Source organism: Chiloscyllium punctatum, chromosome 19, assembly GCF_047496795.1.
Source record: "Chiloscyllium punctatum isolate Juve2018m chromosome 19, sChiPun1.3, whole genome shotgun sequence".
Lineage (NCBI taxonomy): Eukaryota > Metazoa > Chordata > Chondrichthyes > Orectolobiformes > Hemiscylliidae > Chiloscyllium > Chiloscyllium punctatum.
The window spans coordinates 38,868,488-38,892,620 of record NC_092757.1 but is presented as its reverse complement, the minus strand read 5'-3'; positions in this window follow the sequence as shown (position 1 = coordinate 38,892,620).

The window sequence follows — 24,133 nt, the reverse complement described above, 5'->3', positions numbered from 1 at the left end:
ATCTGTGTGTTCTCTCTCTCTGTGTTCTCTCTCTCTCTGTTCTCTTTCTCTCTCTATCTCTGTTCTCTCTCTGTGTGTGGTCTTTCTCTCTCTGTGTTCTCTCTCTCTGTTTGTTCTCACTCTCTCTGTGTGTTCTCGCTCTCTCTGCGATCTCTCGCTCTCTGTGTTCTCTCTCTCTCTGTATTCTCTCTCTGTGTTCTCTCTCTCTGTGTATTCTCTCTGTGTGTTCTGTGTGTGTGTGTTCTCTCTCTCTCTGTGTTCTCTCTCTGTATGTTCTCTCTCCCTCTGTGTTCTCTCTCTGTGTGTGTCTGTTCTCTCTCACTCTATGTTCTCTCTCTATCTCTGTATTCTGTGTGTGTTCTCTGTGTGTGTATCCTCTTGTGTGTGTGTTCTGTGTGTGTGTTCTCTGTTTGTGTGTTCTGTGTGTGCGTGTTCTGTGTGTGTGTTTCTCTGTGTGTGTGCTCTGTGTGTTAGTGTTCTGTGTGTGTGTTCTGTGTGTTTGTGATCTGTGTGTGTTTCTCTGTGTGTGTGTGCTCTGTGTGTGTGTTCTCTTTGTGTGTGCGTGTGTTCTCTCACCCTCTATGTGTTCTCTCTTTGTCTGTGTGATCTCTCTCTGTGTATGTTCTCTTGTGTGTGTGTTCTGTGTCTGTGTTCTCTGTTTGTGTGTTCTGTGTGTGCGTGTTCTGTGTGTGTGTTTCTCTGTGTGTGCACTCTGTGTGTGTTCTCTGTGTGTGTGCGTGTGTTCTCTCTCCCTCTATGTGTTCTCTCTTTCCCTGTGTGATCACGCTCTGTGTTCTCTCTCTCTCTGTGTTCTCTGTGTGTTTGTGTTCTGTGTGTGTTCTGTGTGTTTGTGATCTGTGTGTTTCTCTCTGTGTGTGTGCTCTGTGTGTGTGTTCTCTTTGTGTGTGCGTGTGTTCTCTCACCCTCTATGTGTTCTCTCTTTCTCTGTGTGATCTCTCTCTGTGTGTTCTCTGTGTGTTTGTGTTCTGTGTATGTGTTCTCTCTGTGTGTTCTGTGTGTGTTTTCTCTCTCTCTGTGTTCTCTCTCTGTGTATTCTCTCTCCCTCTATGTGTTCTCTCTTTCTCTGTGTGATCTCTCTCTGTGTTCTCTCTCTGTGTTCTCTGTGTGTTTGTGTTCTGTGTGTGTGTTCTCTGTCTGTGTTTGGGTTGTCTGTGTGTTTGTGTGCGTTCTGTGTATGTGTGTCCTCTGTGTGTGTGTGTATCTTCTCTCTCTCTGTGAGTGATCTCTCTCTGTTCTCTCTCTCTCTCTCTCTGTTCTCTCTCTCTCTGTGTTCTCTCTCTGTGATTGTCTGTTCTCTCTCACTCTACGTTCTATCTCTATCTCTGTATTCTGTGTGTGTGTGTGTGTTCTCTGTGTGTGTTTGGGTTATCTGTGTGTGTGTGCGTTCTGTGTATGTGTGTTCTCTGTGTGTGTGTGTGTGTGTATGTTCTCTCTTTCTGTGCGTGATCTCTCTCTCTGTTCTCTCTCTCTCTCTGTGTTCTCTCTCTGTGTTCTCACTATGTGTGTCTGTTCTCTCTCACTCTGTGTTCTCTCTCTATCTCTGTATTCTGTGTGTGTTCCCTGTGCTTGTGTTCTCTTGTGTGTGTGTTCTGTGTGTGTGTGTTCTCTGTTTGTGTGTTCTGTGTGTGCGTGTTCTCTGTGTTTGTTCTCTGTGAGTGTTCTATCTGTGTGTGCTCTGTGTGTTTGTTCTCTCTCTCTCTGTGTTCGCTCTCTGTGTGTTCTCACTCCCTCTCTGTTCTCTCTCTGTGTGTGTCTGTTCTCTCTCACTCTGTGTTCGCTCTCTATCTCTGTATTCTGTGTGTTTTCCCTGTATGTGTGTTCTCTTGTGTGTGTGTTCTGTGTGTGTGTGTTCTCTGTTTGTGTGTTCTGTCTGTGCGTGTTCTCTGTGTCTGTTCGCTGCGTGTGTGCGTGTGTTCTCTCTCCCTCTCTGTGTTCTCTCTCTCTCTGTATTCTCTCTCTGTGTTCTCTCTCTCGGTGTGTTCTCTCTGTGTGTTCTGTGTGTGTGTGTTGTCTCTGTCTCTGTGTTCTCTCTGTGTGTGTTCTCTCTCCCTCTGTGTTCTCTCTGTGTGTGTGTCTGTTCTCTCTCACTCTGTGTTCTCTCTCTATCTCTGTATTCTGTGTGTGTTCTCTGTGTGTGTTCTCTTGTGTGTGTGTTCTGTGTGTGTGTTCTCTGTTTGTGTGTTCTGTGTGTGCATGTTTTCTGTGTGTGTGTTCTGTATGTCTGTGTTCTGTGTGTGTGTTTCTCTGTGTGTGTGCTCTGTGTGTGTGTTCCCTGTGTGTGTGCGTGTGTTCACTCTCCCTCTATGTGTTCTCTCTTTCTCTGTGTGATCTCTCTCTGTGTGTTCTCTGTGTGTTTGTGTTCTGTATGTTCTCTGTGCGTGTTCTCTGTGTGTGTGACCCCTGTGTGTGTGTGTGTTCTCTATTACTGTGTGCTCTGTCTCTCTCTGTGTTCTCTCTCTCTGTGTTCTCTGTCTGTGTTCTCTCTGTGTGTTCTCTCTCTCTGTGTTCCCTCTGTCTCTGTGTTCTCTCTGTGTGTGTTCTCTCTCCCTCTGTGTTCTCTCTCTGTGTGTGTCTGTTCTCTCTCACTCTGTGTTCTCTCTCTATCTCTGTATTCTGTGTGTGTTCTCTGTGTGCGTTCTCTGTGTGTGTGTGTTCTGTGTACGTGTGTGTTCTCTCTCTCTGTGTTCTCTGTGTGTGTGTTCTCCCTCTGTGTTCTCTCTCTCACTCTGTGTTCTCTCTCTATCTCTGTATTCTGTGTGTGTTCCCTGTGTGTGTGTTCTCTTGTGTGTGTGTGCTCTGTGTGTGTGTGTTCTATGTTTGTGTGTTCTGTGTGTGTGTTCTCTGTGTGTGTTCGCTGTGTGTATGCGTGTGTTCTCTCTCCCTCTATGTGTTCTCATATCTCTGTGTGATCTCTCGCTGTTCTCTCTCTCTCTCTCTGTGGTCTCTCTGTGTTTGTGTTCTGTGTGTGCGTTCTCTGTGTGTGTAGTCTCTGTGTGTGTTTGGGTTGTCTCTGTGTGTGTGTGCGTTCTGTGTATGTGTGTTCTCTGTGTGTGTGTATGTTCTCTCGTTCTGTGTGTGATCTCTCTCTCTGTTCTCTCTCTGTCTCTGTATTCTCTCGCTCTCTCTCTGTGTTCTCTCTATGTGTGTCTGTTCTCTCTCACTCTGTGTTCTCTCTCTATCTCTGTATTCTGTGTGCGTGTTCTATGTGTGTGTTCTCTTTTGTGTGTGTTGTGTGTGTGTGTTCTCTGTTTGTGTGTTCTGTGTGTGCGTGTTTTCTGTGTGTGTGTTCTGTATGTCTGTGTTCTGTGTGTGTGTTTCTCTGTGTGTGTGCGTGTGTTCTCTCTCACTCTATGTGTTCTCTCTTTCTCTGTGTGATCTCTCTCTCTGTTCTCTCTCTCTCTGTGTTATCTCTCTCTCTCTGTGTTCTCTGTCTCTCACTGTGTTCTCTCTCCCTCTCACTGTGTTGTCTCTCTCTATGTGTGTCAGTTCTCTCTCACTCTGCGTTCTCTCTCTATCTCTGTATTCTGTGTGTGTGTGTTCTCTGTGTGTGTTCTCTTTTGTGTGTGTTGTGTGTGTGTGTTCTCTGTTTGTGTGTTCTATGTGTGCGTGTTTTCTGTGTGTGGTGTTTCTCTGTGTGTGTGTTCTCCATGTGTGTGCGTGTGTTCTCTCTCACTCAATGTGTTCTCTCTTACTCTGTGTGATCTCTCTCTCAGCGTTCTCTCTCTCTCCGTTCTCTCTCTCTCTCGGTGTTCTGTGTGTGTGTGTTCTCTCTGTGCGTATGTGTGTGTTGTCTCTCTCTCTGTGTTCTCTCTCTCTCCGTTCTCATTCTCTCTCTTCGTGTTCTCTCTCTCTGTCTTCTCTCTCTCTGTTCTCTCTCTCTGTGTGTTATCTCTCTCTCTCTGTGTTCTCTGTCTCTCACTGTGTTCTTTCTCCCTCTCACTGTGTTGTCTCTTCCTCTCTCTGTGTTCTCTCTCCCTGACTGTTCTCTCACTCCATGTGTTCTCTCTCTGTGTTCTCCGTCGCTCTCTCTGCGTTCTCTGTTTGTGTGTTCTCTTGTGTGTGTGTTCTGTGTGTGTGTGTGTGTTCTCTGTTTGTGTGTTCTGTGTGTGCGTGTTCTCTGTGTGTTCGCTGTGTGTGCGTGTGTGTTGTCTCTCCCTCCATGTGTTCTCTCTTTCTCTGTGTGATCTCTCTCTGTATTCTCTCTCTCTCTCCGTGTTCTCTGTGTGTTTGTGTTCTGTGTGTGTGTTCTCTGTCTGTGTGTTCTCTGTGTGTGTTTGGGTTGTCTGTGTGTGTGTGCGTTTTGTGTATGTGTGTTCTCTGTGTGTGTGTATGCTCTCTCTGTGTTCTCTCTCACACTGTGTTCTCTCTCTATCTCTGTATTCTTTGTGTGTGTGTTCTCTGTGTGTGTTCTCTTTTGTGTGTGTTGTGTGTGTGTATGTTCTCTGTGTGTGTGTTTCTCTGTGTGTTCTCGCTCTCTCTGCGATCTCTCGCTCTCTGTGTTCTCTCTCTCTGTATTCTCTCTCTGTGATCTCTGTGTGTGTGTGTTCTCTCTGTGTGTTCTGTGTGTGTGTTCTCTCTCTCTGTGTTCTCTCTCTCTGTGTTCTCTCTCCCTCTATGTGTTCTCTCTTTCTCTGTGTGATCTTTCTCTGTATTCTCTCTCTCTGTGTGTTCTGTGTGTGTGTTCTCTGTGTGTTTGTGTGTTCTCTATGTGTGTGTATGTTCTCTCTTACTGTGTGTGATCTCACTCTCTGTTCTCTCTCTCTCTGTTCTCTCTCTCTCTTTCTCTGTGTCTGTTCTCTCTCACTATGTGTTCTCTCTCTATCTCTGCATTCTGTGTGTTTGTATTTTCTGTCTGTGTGTTCTCTTGTGTGTGTGTTCTGTGTGTGTGTTCTCTGTTTGTGTGTATGTTCTCTCCTTCTGTGTATGATCTGTCACTCTGTGTTTTCGCTCTCTCTCTGTGTTTGTGTGTGTGTACTCTCTCTCTGTTCTCTCTCTCTGTGTTCTCTCTCTCTCTGTGTTCTGTCTCTCTATGTTCTCTGTCTGTGTTCTTTGTATGTGTTCTCTCTATCTGTGTGTTCTCTCTCTCTCTGTGTTCTCTCTCTCTGTTTGTTCTCACTCTCTCTGTGTGTTCTCGCTCTCTCTGCGATCTCTCGCTCTCTGTGTTCTCTGTCTCTCTGTATTCTCTCTCTGTGTTCTCTCTCTGTTAGTGTTCTCTCTGTGTTGTCTCCCCCTCTCTCTGTGTTCTCTCCCCCTCTCTGCTCTCTCTCTCTATGTGTTCTGTCTCTCTGTTCTCCCTCTCTCTCTGCGTTCTCTGTGTGTTTTATTCTCTCTCTCTCTGTGTTCTCTCTCTCTCTGTGTTCTCTCTCTCTCTGTGTTCTGTGTGTGTGTTCTCTGCGTGTGTGGATCTTCCCTCTGTGTGTGAGTTCTTCCTGTGTGTCTTCTCTGTGTATGTGTTTACTGTGTGTGATTGTTCTCTCTCTCTGTGTTCTCTCTCTCGCTCTGTGTTCTCTCTCTATCTCTCTGTGTTCTCTCTCTCTCTGTGTTCTCTCTCTCTCTGTGTACTCTGTGTATGTGTGTCTGTGTGTGTGTTTGTGTTCTACCTCTGTGTGTGTGTTCTCTCTCTGTGTGTTCTCTCTCTCTGTGTGTTCTCTCTGTCTCACTGTGTTCTCTCTCCCTCTCTCTGTGTTGTCTCTCCCTCTCTCTGTGTTCTCTCTGTCTGTGTTCTCTCTATCTGTGTGTTCTCTGTCTGTTTGTGTTCTCTGTGTGTGTTCTCTGTGTGTGTGCGTACTGTGTGTGTGTGTTCTCTGTGTGTGTGTATGTTCCCTCTTTCTGTGTGTGATCTCTCTCTCTCTGTGTTCTCTCTCTCTGTGTTCTCTCTCTCTCTGTGTTCTCTCTCTCAGTTTGTTCTCACTCTCTCTCTGTGTTCTCGCTCTCTCTGCGATCTCTCGCTTTCTGCGTTCTCTCACTCTCTGTATTCTCTCTCTGTGTTCTCTGTGTGTGTGTTCTCTCTGTGTGTTCTGTGTGCGTGTGTGTTCTCTCTCTCTCTGTATTCTCTCTCTCTGTGTTCTCTCTCTCTCTGTGTTCTGTGTGTGTTCTCTGTGTGTGTGTTCTCTGTGTGTGTGTTCTCTTTGTGTGTGTTCTCTCACTCACTGTGTTCTCTCTCTCTGTGTTCTCTCTCTCTCTGTGTTCTGTCTCTCTATGTTCTCTGTCTGTGTTCTCTGTATGTGTTCTCTCTATCTGTGTGTTCTCTCTCTCTCTGTGTTCTCTCTCTCTCTCTGTGTTCTGTGTGTGTTCTCTGTGTGTGTGTTCTCTGTGTGTGTGTTCTCTGTGTGTGTGTTCTCTTTGTGTGTGTTCTCTCACTCACTGTGTTCTCTCTCTCTGTGTTCTCTCTCTCTGTTGTCACTCTCACCATGTGTTCTCTGTGTGTGTGTGTGTTCTCTCTCTCTCTCTCTGTTCTCTCTCTCTGTGTTCTCTCTCTCTGTGTGTTCTCTGTCGATATGTTCTGTGTGTGTGTTCTCACTCTGTGTGTGTTCTCTCTGTGTGTTCTGTGTGTGTGTGTTCTCTCTCTGTGTTCTCTCTCTCTATGTTCTCTCTCTCTCTCTGTGTTCTGTGTGTGTGTCCTCTGTGTGTCTGTATTCTGTGTGTGTGTGTGTGTTCTCTGTGTGTTCTCTCTCTCTCTGTGTTCTCTCTCTCTGTGTTCTCTCTCTCTGTTGTCACTCTCACCATGTGTTCTCTGTGTGTGTGTGTGTGTTCTCTCTCTCTCTCTGTTCTCTCTCTCTGTGTTCTCTCTCTCTGTGTTCTCTGTCTATGTGTTCTGTGTGTGTGTTCTCTCTCTGTGTGTGTTCTCTCTGTGTGTTCTGTGTGTGTGTGTTCTCTCTCTGTGTTCTCTCTCTCTCTCTGTGTTCTGTGTGTGTGTCCTCTGTGTGTTCTGTGTGTGCGTGTTCTCTGTGTGTGTGTGCTCTGTGTGTGTGTTCCCTCTGTGTGTGCGTGTGTTCTCTCTCCCTCTACGTGTTCTCTTTTTCTCTGTGTGATCTCTCTCTGTTCTCTCTCTCTCTGTGTGTTCTCTGTCTATTTGTGTCCTGTGTGTGTTCTCTCTGTATGTGTTCTCTTTGTGTGTGTTCCCTCTGTGTGTGTGTGTTCTCTATTAGTGTGTTCTCTCTCTCTCTGTTCTCTCTTTGTCCTCTCTCTCTGTGTTCTCTCTCTCTGTGCGTTCTCTCTCTGTCTGTGTTCTCACTCTCTCTGTTGTCACTCTCACTATGTGTTCTCTCTCTGTGTGTATGTTCTCTCTTTCTGTGTTCTCTCTGTTGTCACTCTCACTATGTGTTCTCTCTCTCTGTGCGATCTCTCTCTCAGCGTTCTCTCTCTCTGTGTTCCCTCTCTCTCTGTGTTCTGTGTGTGTGTGTTCTCTCTGTGTGTATGTGTGTGTTCTCTCTCTCTGTGTGTTCTCTCTCTCTCCATTCTCGTTCTCTCTCTGTGTGTTCTCTCTCTCTGTGTTCTCTCTCAATCTCTGTGTACTCTGTGTGTGTGTGTCTGTGTGTGTGTTTGTGTTCTACCTCTGTGTGTGCGTTCTCTCTGTGTGTTCTCGCTCTCTCTGCGATCTCTCGCTCTCTGTGTTCTCTCTCTCTGTATTCTCTCTCTGTGATCTCTGTGTGTGTGTGTTCTCTCTGTGTGTTCTGTGTGTGTGTTCTCTCTCTCTGTGTTCTCTCTCTGTGTGTTCTCTCTCCCTCTATGTGTTCTCTCTTTCTCTGTGTGATCTTTCTCTGTATTCTCTCTCTCTCTGTGTTCTGTGTGTGTGTTCTCTGTGTGTTTGTGTGTTCTCTATGTGTGTGTATGTTCTCTCTTTCTGTGTGTGATCTCTCTCTCTGTTCTCTCTCTCTCTGTTCTCTCTCTCTCTCTCTCTCTCTGTGTCTGTTCTCTCTCACTATGTGTTCTCTCTCTATCTCTGTATTCTGTGTGTTTGTATTTTCTGTCTGTGTGTTCTCTTGTGTGTGTGTTCTGTGTGTGTGTTCTCTGTTTGTGTGTATGTTCTCTCTTTCTGTGTATGATCTGTCTCTCCGTGTTCTCTCTCTCTCTGTGTTCTGTATCTCTATGTTCTCTGTCTGCGTTCTCTGTCTGTGTTCTCTCTATCTGTGTGTTCTCTCTCTCTGTGTTCTCTCTCTCTCTGTTCTCTTTCTCTCTCTATCTCTGTTCTCTCTCTGTGTGTGGTCTTTCTCTCTCTGTGTTCTCTCTCTCTGTTTGTTCTCACTCTCTCTGTGTGTTCTCGCTCTCTCTGCGATCTCTCGCTCTCTGTGTTCTCTCTCTCCCTGTATTCTCTCTCTGTGTTCTCTCTCTCTGTGTATTCTCTCTGTGTGTTCTGTGTGTGTGTGTTCTCTCTCTCTCTGTGTTCTCTCTCTGTATGTTCTCTCTCCCTCTGTGTTCTCTCTCTGTGTGTGTCTGTTCTCTCTCACTCTATGTTCTCTCTCTATCTCTGTATTCTGTGTGTGTTCTCTGTGTGTGTATCCTCTTGTGTGTGTGTTCTGTGTGTGTGTTCTCTGTTTGTGTGTTCTGTGTGTGCGTGTTCTGTGTGTGTGTTTCTCTGTGTGTGTGCTCTGTGTGTTAGTGTTCTGTGTGTGTGTTCTGTGTGTTTGTGATCTGTGTGTGTTTCTCTGTGTGTGTGTGCTCTGTGTGTGTGTTCTCTTTGTGTGTGCGTGTGTTCTCTCACCCTCTATGTGTTCTCTCTTTGTCTGTGTGATCTCTCTCTGTGTATGTTCTCTTGTGTGTGTGTTCTGTGTCTGTGTTCTCTGTTTGTGTGTTCTGTGTGTGCGTGTTCTGTGTGTGTGTTTCTCTGTGTGTGCACTCTGTGTGTGTTCTCTGTGTGTGTGCGTGTGTTCTCTCTCCCTCTATGTGTTCTCTATTTCCCTGTGTGATCACGCTCTGTGTTCTCTCTCTCTCTGTGTTCTCTGTGTGTTTGTGTTCTGTGTGTGTTCTGTGTGTTTGTGATCTGTGTGTTTCTCTCTGTGTGTGTGCTCTGTGTGTGTGTTCTCTTTGTGTGTGCGTGTGTTCTCTCACCCTCTATTGTGTTCTCTCTTTCTCTGTGTGATCTCTCTCTGTGTGTTCTCTGTGTGTTTGTGTTCTGTGTGTGTGTTCTCTCTGTGTGTTCTGTGTGTGTTTTCTCTCTCTCTGTGTTCTCTCTCTGTGTATTCTCTCTCCCTCTATGTGTTCTCTCTTTCTCTGTGTGATCTCTCTCTGTGTTCTCTCTCTGTGTTCTCTGTGTGTTTGTGTTCTGTGTGTGTGTTCTCTGTCTGTGTTTGGGTTGTCTGTGTGTTTGTGTGCGTTCTGTGTATGTGTGTCCTCTGTGTGTGTGTGTATCTTCTCTCTCTCTGTGAGTGATCTCTCTCTGTTCTCTCTCTCTCTCTCTCTGTTCTCTCTCTCTCTGTGTTCTCTCTCTGTGATTGTCTGTTCTCTCTCACTCTACGTTCTATCTCTATCTCTGTATTCTGTGTGTGTGTGTGTGTTCTCTGTGTGTGTTTGGGTTATCTGTGTGTGTGTGCGTTCTGTGTATGTGTGTTCTCTCTGTGTGTGTGTGTGTGTGTATGTTCTCTCTTTCTGTGCGTGATCTCTCTCTCTGTTCTCTCTCTCTCTCTGTGTTCTCTCTCTGTGTTCTCACTATGTGTGTCTGTTCTCTCTCACTCTGTGTTCTCTCTCTATCTCTGTATTCTGTGTGTGTGTTCTCTTTTGTGTGTCTTGTGTGTGTTCTCTGTTTGTGTGTTCTGTGTGTGTGTTCTGTGTGTGAGTGTTTTCTGTGTGTGTGCTCTATGTGTGTGTTGTCCGTGTGTGTGCGTGTGTTCTCTCTCACTCTACGTGTTCTCTCTTTCTCTGTGTGATCTCTCTCTCTGTTCTCTCTCTCTCTCTGTGTTCTCTGTGTGTTTGTGTTCTGTGTGTGTGTTCTTTGTGTGTGTTCCCTCTGTGTGTGTGTGTTCTCTCTTTCTGTGTGTGATCTCTCTCTCTGTGTTCTCTCTCTCTCTCTGTTCTCTCTCCCTCTCTGTGTCTGTTCTCTCTCACTCTGTGTTCTCTCTCTATCTCTGCATTCTGTGTTTTTGTGTTTTCTTTCTGTGTGTTCTCTTGTGTGTGTGTTCTGTGTGTGTTCTCTGTTTGTGTATATGTTCTCTCTTTCTGTGTGTGATCTCTCTATCTGTGTGATCTCTCTCTATGTTTACTTCTCGCTCTGTGTGTTCTCTGTGTGTGCGCGCGTGTGTTTTCGCTTTCTCTCTGTGTTCTGTGTTTGTGTGTGTACTCTCTCTCTGTTCTCTCTCTCTGTGTTCTCTCTCTCTCTGTGTTCTGTCTCTCTATGTTCTCTGTCTGTGTTCTCTGTATGTGTTCTCTCTATCTGTGTGTTCTCTCTCTCTCTGTGTTCTCTCTCTCTGTTTGGTCTCACTCTCTCTGTGTGTTCTCGCTCTCTCTGCGATCTCTCGCTCTCTGTGTTCTCTGTCTCTCTGTATTCTCTCTCTGTGTTCTCTCTCTGTTAGTGTTCTCTCTGTGTTGTCTCTCCCTCTCTCTGTGTTCTCTCCCCCTCTCTGCTCTCTCTCTCTATGTGTTCTGTCTCTCTGTTCTCCCTCTCTCTCTCTGCGTTCTCTGTGTGTGTGTTCTCTCTCTCTCTGTGTTCTCTCTCTCTGTGTTCTCTCTCTCTCTGTGTTCTGTGTGTGTGTTCTCTGCGTGTGTGGATCTTCCCTCTGTGTGTGAGTTCTTCCTGTGTGTCTTCTCTGTGTATGTGTTTACTGTGTGTGTGATTGTTCTCTCTCTCTGTGTTCTCTCTCTCGCTCTGTGTTCTCTCTCGATCTCTCTGTGTTCTCTCTCTCTCTGTGTTCTCTCTCTCTCTGTGTACTCTGTGTATGTGTGTCTGTGTGTGTGTTTGTGTTCTACCTCTGTGTGTGTGTTCTCTCTCTGTGTGTTCTCTCTCTCTCTGTGTTCTCTCTGTCTCACTGTGTTCTCTCTCCCTCTCTCTGTGTTGTCTCTCCCTCTCTCTGTGTTCTCTCTGTCTGTGTTCTCTCTATCTGTGTGTTCTCTGTGTGTTTGTGTTCTCTGTGTGTCTTCTCTGTGTGTGCGCGCGTGTGTTTTCGCTCTCTCTCTGTGTTCTGTGTTTGTGTGTGTGTACTCTCTCTGTTCTCTCTCTCTGTGTTCTCTCTCTCTCTGTGTTCTGTCTCTCTATGTTCTCTGTCTGTGTTCTCTGTATGTGTTCTCTCTATCTGTGTGTTCTCTCTCTCTCTGTGTTCTCTCTCTCTGTTTGTTCTCACTCTCTCTGTGTGTTCTCGCTCTCTCTGCGATCTCTCGCTCTCTGTGTTCTCTGTCTCTCTGTATTCTCTCTCTGTGTTCTCTCTCTGTTAGTGTTCTCTCTGTGCTGTCTCTCCCTCTCTCTGTGTTCTCTCCCCCTCTCTGCTCTCTCTCTCTATGTGTTCTGTCTCTCTGTTCTCCCTCTCTCTCTCTGCGTTCTCTGTGTGTGTGTTCTCTCTCTCTCTGTGTTCTCTCTCTCTGTGTTCTCTCTCTCTCTGTGTTCTGTGTGTGTGTGTTCTCTGCGTGTGTGGATCTTCCCTCTGTGTGTGAGTTCTTCCTGTGTGTCTTCTCTGTGTATGTGTTTACTGTGTGTGTGATTGTTCTCTCTCTCTGTGTTCTCTCTCTCGCTCTGTGTTCTCTCTCTATCTCTCTGTGTTCTCTCTCTCTGTGTTCTCTCTCTCTCTGTGTATGTGTGTCTGTGTGTGTGTTTGTGTTCTACCTCTGTGTGTGTGTTCTCTCTCTGTGTGTTCTCTCTCTCTGTGTGTTCTCTCTGTCTCACTGTGTTCTCTCTCCCTCTCTCTGTGTTGTCTCTCCCTCTCTCTGTGTTCTCTCTGTCTGTGTTCTCTCTATCTGTGTGTTCTCTGTGTGTTTGTGTTCTCTGTGTGTATTCTCTGTGTGTGTGCGTACTGTGTGTGTGTGTTCTCTGTGTGTGTGTATGGTCCCTCTTTCTGTGTGTGATCTCTCTCTCTCTGTGTTATCTCTCTCTGTGTTCTCTCTCTCTCTCTGTTCTCTCTCTCAGTTTGTTCTCACTCTCTCTGTGTGTTCTCGCTCTCTCTGCGATCTCTCGCTTTCTGCGTTCTCTCACTCTCTGTATTCTCTCTCTGTGTTCTCTGTGTGTGTGTGTTCTCTCTGTGTGTTCTGTGTGCGTGTGTGTTCTCTCTCTCTCTGTATTCTCTCTCTCTGTGTTCTCTCTCTCTCTCTGTGTTCTGTGTGTGTTCTCTGTGTGTGTGTTCTCTGTGTGTGTGTTCTCTATGTGTGTGTTCTCTCACTCACTGTGTTCTCTCTCTCTGTGTTCTCTCTCTCTGTTGTCACTCTCACCATGTGTTCTCTCTGTGTGTGTGTGTTCTCTCTCTCTCTCTGTTCTCTCTCTCTGTGTTCTCTCTCTCTGTGTGTTCTCTGTCGATATGTTCTGTGTGTGTGTTCTCACTCTGTGTGTGTTCTCTCTGTGTGTTCTGTGTGTGTGTGTTCTCTCACTGTGTTGTCTCTCTCTATGTTCTCTCTCTCTCTCTGTGTTCTGTGTGTGTGTCCTCTGTGTGTCTGTATTCTGTGTGTGTGTGTGTGTGTGTTCTCTGTGTGTTCTCTCTCTCTCTGTGTTCTCTCTCTCTGTGTTCTCTCTCTCTGTTGTCACTCTCACCATGTGTTCTCTGTGTGTGTGTGTGTGTTCTCTCTCTCTCTCTCTCTGTTCTCTCTCTCTGTGTTCTCTCTCTCTCTGTGTTCTCTGTCTATGTGTTCTGTGTGTGTATTCTCTCTCTGTGTGTGTTCTCCCTGTGTGTTCTGTGTGTGTGTGTTCTCTCTCTGTGTTCTCTCTCTCTATGTTCTCTCTCTCTCTCTGTGTTCTGTGTGTGTGTCCTCTGTGTGTCTGTATTCTGTGTGTGTGTGTTCTCTGTGTGTTCTCTCTCTCTCTGTGTTCTCTCTCTCTCTGTTTTCTCTGTTTGTGTGTGTGTGTTCTCTCTCTCTGTGTTCTCTCTCTGTTGTCACTCTCACTGTTGTCACTCTCACTATGTGATCTCTCTTTCTCTGTGTGATCTCTCTCTGTGTGTTCTCTGTGTGTTTGTGTTCTGTGTGTGTGTTCTCTCTGTGTGTTCTGTGTGTGTGTTCTCTCTCTCTCTCTAATTCCTCTCTCTCTGTGTTCTTTGTTTCTCTCTGTGTTCTCTCTCACTCTCTGTGTTCTCTCTCTCTGTTCTGTGTGTGTGTGTATGTGTTCTCTCTCTCCCTGTGTTCTCTGTGTGTGTGTTCTCTCTGTGTGTGTTCTCTTACCCACTGTGTTCTCTCTCTCTGTGTTCTCTCTCTCTGTTGTCACTCTCACCATGTGTTCTGTGTGTGTGTGTCTGTTCTCTCTCTATGTTCTCTCTCTCTGTGTTCTCTCTCTCTCTGTGTTCTCTGTCTATGTGTTCTGTGTGTGTGTTCTCTCTCTCTGTGTGTTCTCTCTGTGTGTTCTTGCGTGTCTGTTCTCTCTCTCTCTCTGTGTTCTCTCTCTGTGTGTTCTCTCTCCCTCTATGTGTTCTCTCTTTCTCTGTGTGATCACGCTCTGTTTTTTTTCTCTGTGTTCTCTGTGTGTTTGTGTTCTGTGTGCGTGTTTCTGTGTGTGTGTGTGCTCTGTGTGTGTGTTCTCTAATTATATGCGTGTGTTCTCTCTTACTCTATATGTGTTCTCTCTTTCTCTGTGTGATCTCTCTCTGTGTGTTGTCTGTGTGTTTGTGTTCTGTGTGTGTTTTCTCTGTGTGTGTTCTCTGTATGTGTGTTCTCTCTCTGTGTTCTCTCTCTCACTCTGTGTTCTCTCTCTATCTCTGTATTTTGTGTGTGTTCCCTGTGCTTGTGTTCTCTTGTGTGTGTGTTCTGTGTGTGTGTGTTCTCTGTTTGTGTGTTCTGTGTGTGCGTGTTCTCTGTGTTTGTTCTCTGTGTGTTTTCTATCTGTGTGTGCTCTGTGTGTTTGTTCTCTCTCTCTCTGTGTTCGCTCCCTGTGTGTTCTCACTCCCTCTCTGTTCTCTCTCTGTGTGTGTCTGTTCTCTCTCACTCTGTGTTCGCTCTCTATCTCTGTATTCTGTGTGTTTTCCCTGTATGTGTGTTCTCTTGTGTGTGTGTTCTGTGTGTGTGTGTTCTCTGTGTCTGTTCGCTGCGTGTGTGCGTGTGTTCTCTCTCCCTCTCTGTGTTCTCTCTCTCTCTGTATTCTCTCTCTGTGTTCTCTCTCTCTCTGTGTTCTCTCTGTGTGTTCTGTGTGTGTGTGTTGTCTCTGTCTCTGTGTTCTCTCTGTGTGTGTTCTCTCTCCCTCTGTGTTCTCTCTCTGTGTGTGTCTGTTCTCTCTCACTCTGTGTTCTCTCTCTATCTCTGTATTCTGTGTGTGTTCTCTGTGTGTGTTCTCTTGTGTGTGTGTTCTGTGTGTGTGTTCTCTGTTTGTGTGTTCTGTGTGTGCGTGTTTTCTGTGTGTGTGTTTCTCTGTGTGTGTGCTCTGTGTGTGTGTTCCCTGTGTGTGTGCGTGTGTTCACTCTCCCTCTATGTGTTCTCTCTTTCTCTGTGTGATCTCTCTCTGTGTGTTCTCTGTGTGTTTGTGTTCTGTGTGTTCTCTGTGCGTGTTCTCTGTGTGTGTGACCCCTGTGTGTGTGTGTGTTCTCTATTATTGTGTGCTCTGTCTCTCTCTGTGTTCTCTCTCTCTGTGTTCTCTGTCTGTGTTCTCTCTGTGTGTTCTCTCTCTCTGTGTTCCCTCTGTCTCTGTGTTCTCATTGTGTTTGTGTTCTGTTTGTGTGTTTTCTCTGTGTGTGCGTTCTCTGTGTGTGTGTGTTCTGTGTATGTGTGTGTTCTCTCTCTGTGTGTTCTCTGTGTGTGTGTTCTCCCTCTGTGTTCTCTCTCTCACTCTGTGCTCTCTCTCTATCTCTGTATTCTGTGTGTGTTCCCTGTGTGTGTGTTCTCTTGTGTGTGTGTGCTCTGTGTGTGTGTGTTCTATGTTTGTGTGTTCTGTGTGTGTGTTCTCTGTGTGTGTTGGCTGTGTGTATGCGTGTGTTCTCTCTCCCTCTATGTGTTCTCATATCTCTGTGTGATCTCTCGCTGTTCTCTCTCTCTCTCTCTGTGGTCTCTCTGTGTTTGTGTTCTGTGTGTGTGTTCTCTGTGTGTGTGGTCTCTGTGTGTGTTTGGGTTGTCTCTGTGTGTGTGTGCGTTCTGTGTATGTGTGTTCTCTGTGTGTGTGCATGTTCTCTCGTTCTGTGTGTGATCTCTCTCTCTGTTCTCTCTCTGTCTCTGTATTCTCTCTCTCTCTCTGTGTTCTCTCTATGTGTGTCTGTTCTCTCTCACTCTGTGTTCTCTCTCTATCTCTGTATTCTGTGTGCGTGTTCTATGTGTGTGTTCTCTTTTCTGTGTGATGTGTGTGTGTGTTCTATGTTTGTGTGTTCTGTGTGTGTGTGTTTTCTGTGTGTGTGTTCTGTATGTCTGTGTTCTGTGTGTGTGTTTCTCTGTGTGTGTGCGTGTGTTCTCTCTCACTCTATGTGTTCTCTCTTTCTCTGTGTGATCTCTGTCTCTCTGTTCTCTCTCTCTCTGTGTTATCTCTCTCTCTGTGTTCTCTGTCTCTCACTGTGTTCTCTCTCCCTCTCACTGTGTTGTCTCTCTCTATGTGTGTCAGTTCTCTCTCACTCTGCGTTCTCTCTCTATCTCTGTATTCTGTGTGTGTGTGTTCTCTGTGTGTGTTCTCTTTTGTGTGTGTTGTGTGTGTGTGTTCTCTGTTTGTGTGTTCTATGTGTGCGTGTTTTCTGTGTGTGGTGTTTCTCTGTGTGTGTGTTCTCCATGTGTGTGCGTGTGTTCTCTCTCACTCAATGTGTTCTCTCTTAATCTGTGTGATCTCTCTCTCAGCGTTCTCTCTCTCTCCGTTCTCTCTCTCTCTCGGTGTTCTGTGTGTGTGTGTTCTCTCTGTGCGTATGTGTGTGTTGTCTCTCTCTCTGTGTTCTCTCTCTCTCCGTTCTCATTCTCTCTCTTCGTGTTCTCTCTCTCTGTCTTCTCTCTCTCTCTGTTCTCTCTCTCTCTGTGTGTTATCTCTCTCTCTGTGTGTTCTCTGTCTCTCACTGTGTTCTTTCTCCCTCTCACTGTGTTGTCTCTTCCTCTCTCTGTGTTCTCTCTCCCTGACTGTTCTCTCACTCCATGTGTTCTCTCTCTGTGTTCTCCGTCGCTCTCTCTGCGTTCTCTGTTTGTGTGTTCTCTTGTGTGTGTGTTCTGTGTGTGTGTGTGTTCTCTGTTTGTGTGTTCTGTGTGTGCGTGTTCTCTGTGTGTTCGCTGTGTGTGCGCGTGTGTTGTCTCTCCCTCCATGTGTTCTCTCTTTCTCTGTGTGATCTCTCTCTGTATTCTCTCTCTCTCTCCGTGTTCTCTGTGTGTTTGTGTTCTGTGTGTGTGTTCTCTGTCTGTGTGTTCTCTGTGTGTGTTTGGGTTGTCTGTGTGTGTGTGCGTTTTGTGTATGTGTGTTCTCTGTGTGTGTGTATGCTCTCTCTGTGTTCTCTCTCACTCTGTGTTCTCTCTCTATCTCTGTATTCTGTGTGTGTGTGTTCTCTGTGTGTGTTCTCTTTTGTGTGTGTTGTGTGTGTATGTTCTCTGTGTGTGTGTTTCTCTGTGTGTTCTCGCTCTCTCTGCGATCTCTCGCTCTCTGTGTTCTCTCTCTCTGTATTCTCTCTGTGTGATCTCTGTGTGTGTGTGTTCTCTCTGTGTGTTCTGTGTGTGTGTTCTCTCTCTCTGTGTTCTCTCTCTGTGTGTTCTCTCTCCCTCTATGTGTTCTCTCTTTCTCTGTGTGATCTTCCTCTGTATTCTCTCTCTCTGTGTGTTCTGTGTGTGTGTTCTCTGTGTGTTTGTGTGTTCTCTATGTGTGTGTATGTTCTCTCTTTCTGTGTGTGATCTCTCTCTCTGTTCTCTCTCTCTCTCTCTCTCTGTGTCTGTTCTCTATCACTATGTGTTCTCTCTCTATCTCTGCATTCTGTGTGTTTGTATTTTCTGTCTGTGTGTTCTCTTGTGTGTGTGTTCTGTGTGTGTGTTCTCTGTTTGTGTGTATGTTCTCTCTTTCTGTGTATGATCTGTCTCTCCGTGTTCTCTCTCTCTCTGTGTTCTGTATCTCTATGTTCTCTGTCTGCGTTCTCGGTCTGTGTTCTCTCTATCTGTGTGTTGTCTCTCTCTGTGTTCTCTCTCTCTGTTTGTTCTCACTCTCTCTGTGTGTTCTCGCTCTCTCTGCGATCTCTCGCTCTCTGTGTTCTCTCTCTCTGTGTATTCTCTCTCTGTGTTCTCTCTCTCTGTGTATTCTCTCTGTGTGTTCTCTGTGTGTTCTCTCTCTCTCTCTGTGTTCTCTCTCTGTATGTTCTCTCTCCCTCTGTGTTCTCTCTCTGTGTGTGTCTGTTCTCTCTCACTCTATGTTCTCTCTCTATCTCTGTATTCTGTGTGTGTATCCTCTTGTGTGTGTGTTCTGTGTGTGTGTTCTCTGTTTGTGTGTTCTGTGTGTGCGTGTTCGGTGTGTGTGTTTCTCTGTGTGTGCGTGTTCTGTGTGTGTGTTTCTCTGTGTGTGTGCTCTGTGTGTGTTCTCTGTGTGTGCGCGTGTGTTCTCTCTCCCTCTATGTGTTCTCTCTTTCCCTGTGTGATCACGCTCTCTGTTCTCTCTCTCTCTGTGTTCTCTGTGTGTTAGTGTTCTGTGTGTGTGTTCTGTGTGTTTGTGATCTGTGTGTGTGTTCTCTTTGTGTGCGTGTGTTCTCTCACCCTCTATGTGTTCTCTCTTTGTCTGTGTGATCTCTCTCTGTGTATGTTCTCTTGTGTGTGTGTTCTGTGTCTGTGTTCTCTGTTTGTGTGTTCTGTGTGTGCGTGTTCTGTGTGTGTGTTTCTCTGTGTGTGCACTCTGTGTGTGTTCTCTGTGTGTGTGCGTGTGTTCTCTCTCCCTCTATGTGTTCTCTCTTTCCCTGTGTGATCACGCTCTGTGTTCTCTCTCTCTCTGTATTCTCTGTGTGTTTGTGTTCTGTGTGTGTTCTGTGTGTTTGTGATCTGTGTGTGTTTCTCTCTGTGTGTGTGCTCTGTGTGTGTGTTCTCTTTGTGTGTGCGTGTGTTCTCTCACCCTCTATGTGTTCTCTCTTTCTCTGTGTGATCTCTCTCTGAGTGTTCTCTGTGTGTTTGTGTTCTGTGTGTGTGTTCTCTCTGTGTGTTCTGTGTGTGTGTTCTCTCTCTCTGTGTTCTCTCTCTGTGTATTCTCTCTCCCTCTATGTGTTCTCTCTTTCTCTGTGTGATCTCTCTCTGTGTTCTCTCTCTCTCTGTGTTCTCTGTGTGTTTGTGTTCTGTGTGTGTGTTCTCTGTCTGTGTTTGGGTTGTCTGTGTGTTTGTGTGCGTTCTGTGTATGTGTGTCCTCTGTGTGTGTGTGTATGTTCTCTCTCTTTGTGAGTGATCTCTCTCTGTTCTCTCTCTCTCTCTCTCTGTTCTCTCTCTCTCTGTGTTCTCTCTCTGTGATTGTCTGTTCTCTCTCACTCTACGTTCTATCTCTATCTCTGTATTCTGTGTGTGTGTGTGTGTTCTCTGTGTGTGTTCTCTGTGTGTGTTTGGGTTATCTGTGTGTGTGTGCGTTCTGTGTATGTGTGTTCTCTGTGTGTGTGTGTGTGTGTATGTTCTCTCTTTCTGTGCGTGATCTCTCTCTCTGTTCTCTCTCTCTCTCTGTGTTCTCTCTCTGTGTTCTCACTATGTGTGTCTGTTCTCTCTCACTCTGTGTTCTCTCTCTATCTCTGTATTCTGTGTGTGTGTTCTCTTTTGTGTGTGTTCTCTTTTGTGTGTGTTGTGTGTGTTCTCTGTTTGTGTGTTCTGTGTGTGTGTTCTGTGTGTGAGTGTTTTCTGTGTGTGTGCTCTATGTGTGTGTTCTCCGTGTGTGTGCGTGTGTTCTCTCTCACTCTACGTGTTCTCTCTTTCTCTGTGTGATCTCTCTCTCTGTTCTCTCTCTCTCTCTGTGTTCTCTGTGTGTTTGTGTTCTGTGTGTGTGTTCTTTGTGTGTGTTCCCTCTGTGTGTGTGTGTTCTCTCTTTCTGTGTGTGATCTCTCTCTCTGTGTTCTCTCTCTCTCTCTGTTCTCTCTCCCTCTCTGTGTCTGTTCTCTCTCACTCTGTGTTCTCTCTCTATCTCTGCATTCTGTGTTTTTGTTTTTTCTTTCTGTGTGTTCTCTTGTGTGTGTGTTCTGTGTGTGTTCTCTGTTTGTGTATATGTTCTCTCTTTCTGTGTGTGATCTCTCTCTCTGTGTGATCTCTCTCTATGTTTTCTTCTCGCTCTGTGTGTTCTCTGTGTGTGTGCGCGTGTGTTTTCGCTCTCTCTCTGTGTTCTGTGTTTGTGTGTGTGTACTCTCTCTCTGTTCTCTCTCTCTGTGTTCTCTCTCTCTCTGTGTTCTGTCTCTCTATGTTCTCTGTCTGTGTTCTCTGTATGTGTTCTCTCTATCTGTGTGTTCTCTCTCTCTCTGTGTTCTCTCTCTCTGTTTGTTCTCACTCTCTATGTGTGTTCTCGCTCTCTCTGCGATCTCTCGCTCTCTGTGTTCTCTGTCTCTCTGTATTCTCTCTCTGTGTTCTCTCTCTGTTAGTGTTCTCTCTGTGTTGTCTCTCCCTCTCTCTGTGTTCTCTCCCCCTCTCTGCTCTCTCTCTCTATGTGTTCTGTCTCTCTGTTCTCCCTCTCTCTCTCTGCGTTCTCTGTGTGTGTGTTCTCTCTCTCTCTGTGTTCTCTCTCTCTCTGTGTTCTCTCTCTCTCTCTGTGTTCTGTGTGTGTGTTCTCTGCGTGTGTGGATCTTCCCTCTGTGTGTGAGTTCTTCCTGTGTGTCTTCTCTGTGTATGTGTTTACTGTGTGTGTGATTGTTCTCTCTCTCTGTGTTCTCTCTCTCGCTCTGTGTTCTCTCTCTATCTCTCTGTGTTCTCTCTCTCTCTGTGTTCTCTCTCTCTCTCTGTGTACTCTGTGTATGTGTGTCTGTGTGTGTGTTTGTGTTCTACCTCTGTGTGTGTGTTCTCTCTCTGTGTGTTCTCTCTCTCTGTGTGTTCTCTCTGTCTCACTGTGTTCTCTCTCCCTCTCTCTGTGTTGTCTCTCCCTCTCTCTGTGTTCTCTCTGTCTGTGTTCTCTCTATCTGTGTGTTCTCTGTGTGTTTGTGTTCTCTGTGTGTGTTCTCTGTGTGTGTGCGTTCTGTGTGTGTGTGTTCTCTGTGTGTGTGTATGTTCCCTCTTTCTGTGTGTGATCTCTCTCTCTCTGTGTTCTCTCTCTCTGTGTTCTCTCTCTCAGTTTGTTCTCACTCTCTCTCTGTGTTCTCGCTCTCTCTGCGATCTCTCGCTTTCTGCGTTCTCTCACTCTCTGTATTCTCTCTCTGTGTTCTCTGTGTGTGTGTTCTCTCTGTGTGTTCTGTGTGCGTGTGTGTTCTCTCTCTCTGTATTCTCTCTCTCTGTGTTCTCTCTCTCTCTCTGTGTTCTGTGTGTGTTCTCTGTGTGTGTGTTCTCTGTGTGTGTGTTCTCTTTGTGTGTGTTCTCTCACTCACTGTGTTCTCTCTCTCTGTGTTCTCTCTCTCTCTGTGTTCTGTCTCTCTATGTTCTCTGTCTGTGTTCTCTGTATGTGTTCTCTCTATCTGTGTGTTCTCTCTCTCTCTGTGTTCTCTCTCTCTGTTTGTTCTCACTCTCTCTGTGTGTTCTGTGTGCGTGTGTGTTCTCTCTCTCTCTGTATTCTCTCTCTCTGTGTTCTCTCTCTCTCTCTGTGTTCTATGTGTGTTCTCTGTGTGTGTGTTCTCTGTGTGTGTGTTCTCTTTGTGTGTGTTCTCTCACTCACTGTGTTCTCTCTCTCTGTGTTCTCTCTCTCTGTTGTCACTCTCACCATGTGTTCTCTGTGTGTGTGTGTGTTCTCTCTCTCTCTCTGTTCTCTCTCTCTGTGTTCTCTCTCTCTCTGTGTTCTCTGTCGATATGTTCTGTGTGTGTGTTCTGACTCTGTGTGTGTTCTCTCTGTGTGTTCTGTGTGTGTGTGTTCTCTCTCTGTGTTCTCTCTCTCTATGTTCTCTCTCTCTCTCTGTGTTCTGTGTGTGTGTCCTCTGTGTGTCTGTATTCTGTGTGTGTGTGTGTGTTCTCTGTGTGTTCTCTCTCTCTCTGTGTTCTCTCTCTCTGTGTTCTCTCTCTCTGTTGTCACTCTCACCATGTGTTCTCTGTGTGTGTGTGTGTTCTCTCTCTCTCTCTCTCTGTTCTCTCTCTCTGTGTTCTCTCTCTCTCTGTGTTCTCTGTCTATGTGTTCTGTGTGTGTTCTCTCTCTGTGTGTGTTCTCTCTGTGTGTTCTGTGTGTGTGTGTTCTCTCTCTGTGTTCTCTCTCTCTATGTTCTCTCTCTCTCTCTGTGTTCTGTGTGTGTGTCCTCTGTGTGTCTGTATTCTGTGTGTGTGTGTGTGTTCTCTGTGTGTTCTCTCTCTCTCTGTGTTCTCTCTCTCTCTGTTTGCTCTGTTTGTGTGTGTGTGTTCTCTCTCTCTGTGTTCTCTCTCTGTTGTCACTCTCACTGTTGTCACTCTCACTATGTGCTCTCTCTCTCTGTGTGATCTCTCTCTCTGTGATCTCTCTCTATCTCTGTTTGTTCTCTGTGTGTGTGTGTTCACTCGCTCTCTCTGTGTGTGTTCTCTCTCTCTCTGTGTGTCCTCTGCGGGTGTGTGTCTGTGTGCGTTCTCTCTGTGCGTATGTGTGCATTCGCTCTCTCTCTCTGTGTGTGCTCTCTCCTTCTCTCTGTGTGTTCTCTCTATCTCTGTGTTCTCTGTGTGATCTCTCTCTCTCTCTCTCTAATTCCTCTCTCTCTCTGTGTTCTTTGTTTCTCTCTGAGTTCACTCTCACGCTCTGAGTTCTCTCTCTCTGTTCTCAGTGTGTGTGTGTGTGTTCTCTCTCTCCCTGTGTTCTGTGTGTGTGTGTGTGCTCTCTCTCTCACTGTGTTCTGTCTCTCTCTGTGTTCTCTCTCTGTGTTGTCACTCTCACAATGTGTTCTCTGTGTGTGAGTGTGTTGTCTCTCAGTGTGTGATCTCTTTCTCTGTTCTCTCTCTCTCTCTGTTCTCTCTCTCTCTGTGTTCTCTCTCTGTGTGTGTCTGTTCTCTCTCACTCTGTGTTCCCTCTCTATATCTGTATTCTGTGTGTGTGTGTGTTCTCTTGTGTGTGTGTTCTGTGTGTGTGTTCTCTGTGTGTTCTGTGTGTGCGTGTTCTCTGTGTGTGTGTGCTCTGTGTGTGTGTTCCCTCTGTGTGTGCGTGTGTTCTCTCTCCCTCTACGTGTTCTCTCTTTCTCTGTGTGATCTCTCTCTGTTCTCTCTCTCTCTCTGTGTTCTCTGTCTATTTGTGTCCTGTGTGTGTTCTCTCTGTATGTGTTCTCTTTGTGTGTGTTCCCTCTGTGTGTGTGTGTTCTCTATTAGTGTGTTCTCTCTCTCTCTGTTCTCTCTTTGTCCTCTCTCTCTGTGTTCTCTCTCTCTGTGCGTTCTCTCTCTCTCTGTGTTCTCACTCTCTCTGTTGTCACTCTCACTATGTGTTCTCTCTCTGTGTGTATGTTCTCTCTTTCTGTGTTCTCTCTCTCTGTTGTCACTCTCACTATGTGTTCTCTCTCTCTGTGCGATCTCTCTCTCAGCGTTCTCTCTCTCTATGTTCCCTCTCTCTCTGTGTTCTGTGTGTGTGTGTTCTCTCTGTGTGTATGTGTGTGTTCTCTCTCTCTGTGTGTTCTCTCTCTCTCCATTGTCGTTCTCTCTCTGTGTGTTCTCTCTCTCTGTGTTCTCTCTCAATCTCTGTGTACTCTGTGTGTGTGTGTCTGTGTGTGTGTTTGTGTTCTACCTCTGTGTGTGTGTTCTCTCTGTGTGTTCTCGCTCTCTCTGCGATCTCTCGCTCTCTGTGTTCTCTCTCTCTGTATTCTCTCTCTGTGATCTCTGTGTGTGTGTGTTCTCTCTGTGTGTTCTGTGTGTGTGTTCTCTCTCTCTGTGTTCTCTCTCTGTGTGTTCTCTCTCCCTCTATGTGTTCTCTCTTTCTCTGTGTGATCTTTCTCTGTATTCTCTCTCTCTCTGTGTTCTGTGTGTGTGTTCTCTGTGTGTTTGTGTGTTCTCTATGTGTGTGTATGTTCTCTCTTTCTGTGTGTGATCTCTCTCTCTGTTCTCTCTCTCTCTCTGTTCTCTCTCTCTCTCTCTCTCTCTCTGTCTGTTCTCTCTCACTATGTGTTCTCTCTCTATCTCTGTATTCTGTGTGTTTGTATTTTCTGTCTGTGTGTTCTCTTGTGTGTGTGTTCTGTGTGTGTGTTCTCTGTTTGTGTGTATGTTCTCTCTTTCTGTGTTTGATCTGTCTCTCCGTGTTCTCTCTCTCTCTGTGTTCTGTATCTCTATGTTCTCTGTCTGCGTTCTCTGTCTGTGTTCTCTCTATCTGTGTGTTCTCTCTCTCTGTGTTCTCTCTCTCTCTGTTCTCTTTCTCTCTCTATCTCTGTTCTCTCTGTGTGTGTGGTCTTTCTCTCTCTGTGTTCTCTCTCTCTGTTTGTTCTCACTCTCTCTGTGTGTTCTCGCTCTCTCTGCGATCTCTCGCTCTCTGTGTTCTCTCTCTCTCTGTATTCTCTCTCTGTGTTCTCTCTCTCTGTGTATTCTCTCTGTGTGTTCTGTGTGTGTGTGTTCTCTCTCACTCTGTGTTCTCTCTCTGTATGTTCTCTCTCCCTCTGTGTACTCTCTCTGTGTGTGTCTGTTCTCTCTCACTCTATGTTCTCTCTCTATCTCTGTATTCTGTGTGTGTTCTCTGTGTGTGTATCCTCTTGTGTGTGTGTTCTGTGTGTGTGTTCTCTGTTTGTGTGTTCTGTGTGTGCGTGTTCTGTGTGTGTGTTTCTCTGTGTGTGTGCTCTGTGTGTTAGTGTTCTGTGTGTGTGTTCTGTGTGTTTGTGATCTGTGTGTGTTTCTCTGTGTGTGTGTGCTCTGTGTGTGTGTTCTCTTTGTGTGTGCGTGTGTTCTCTCACCCTCTATGTGTTCTGTCTTTGTCTGTGTGATCTCTCTCTGTGTATGTTCTCTTGTGTGTGTGTTCTGTGTCTGTGTTCTCTGTTTGTGTGTTCTGTGTGTGCGTGTTCTGTGTGTGTGTTTCTCTGTGTGTGCACTCTGTGTGTGTTCTCTGTGTGTGTGCGTGTGTTCT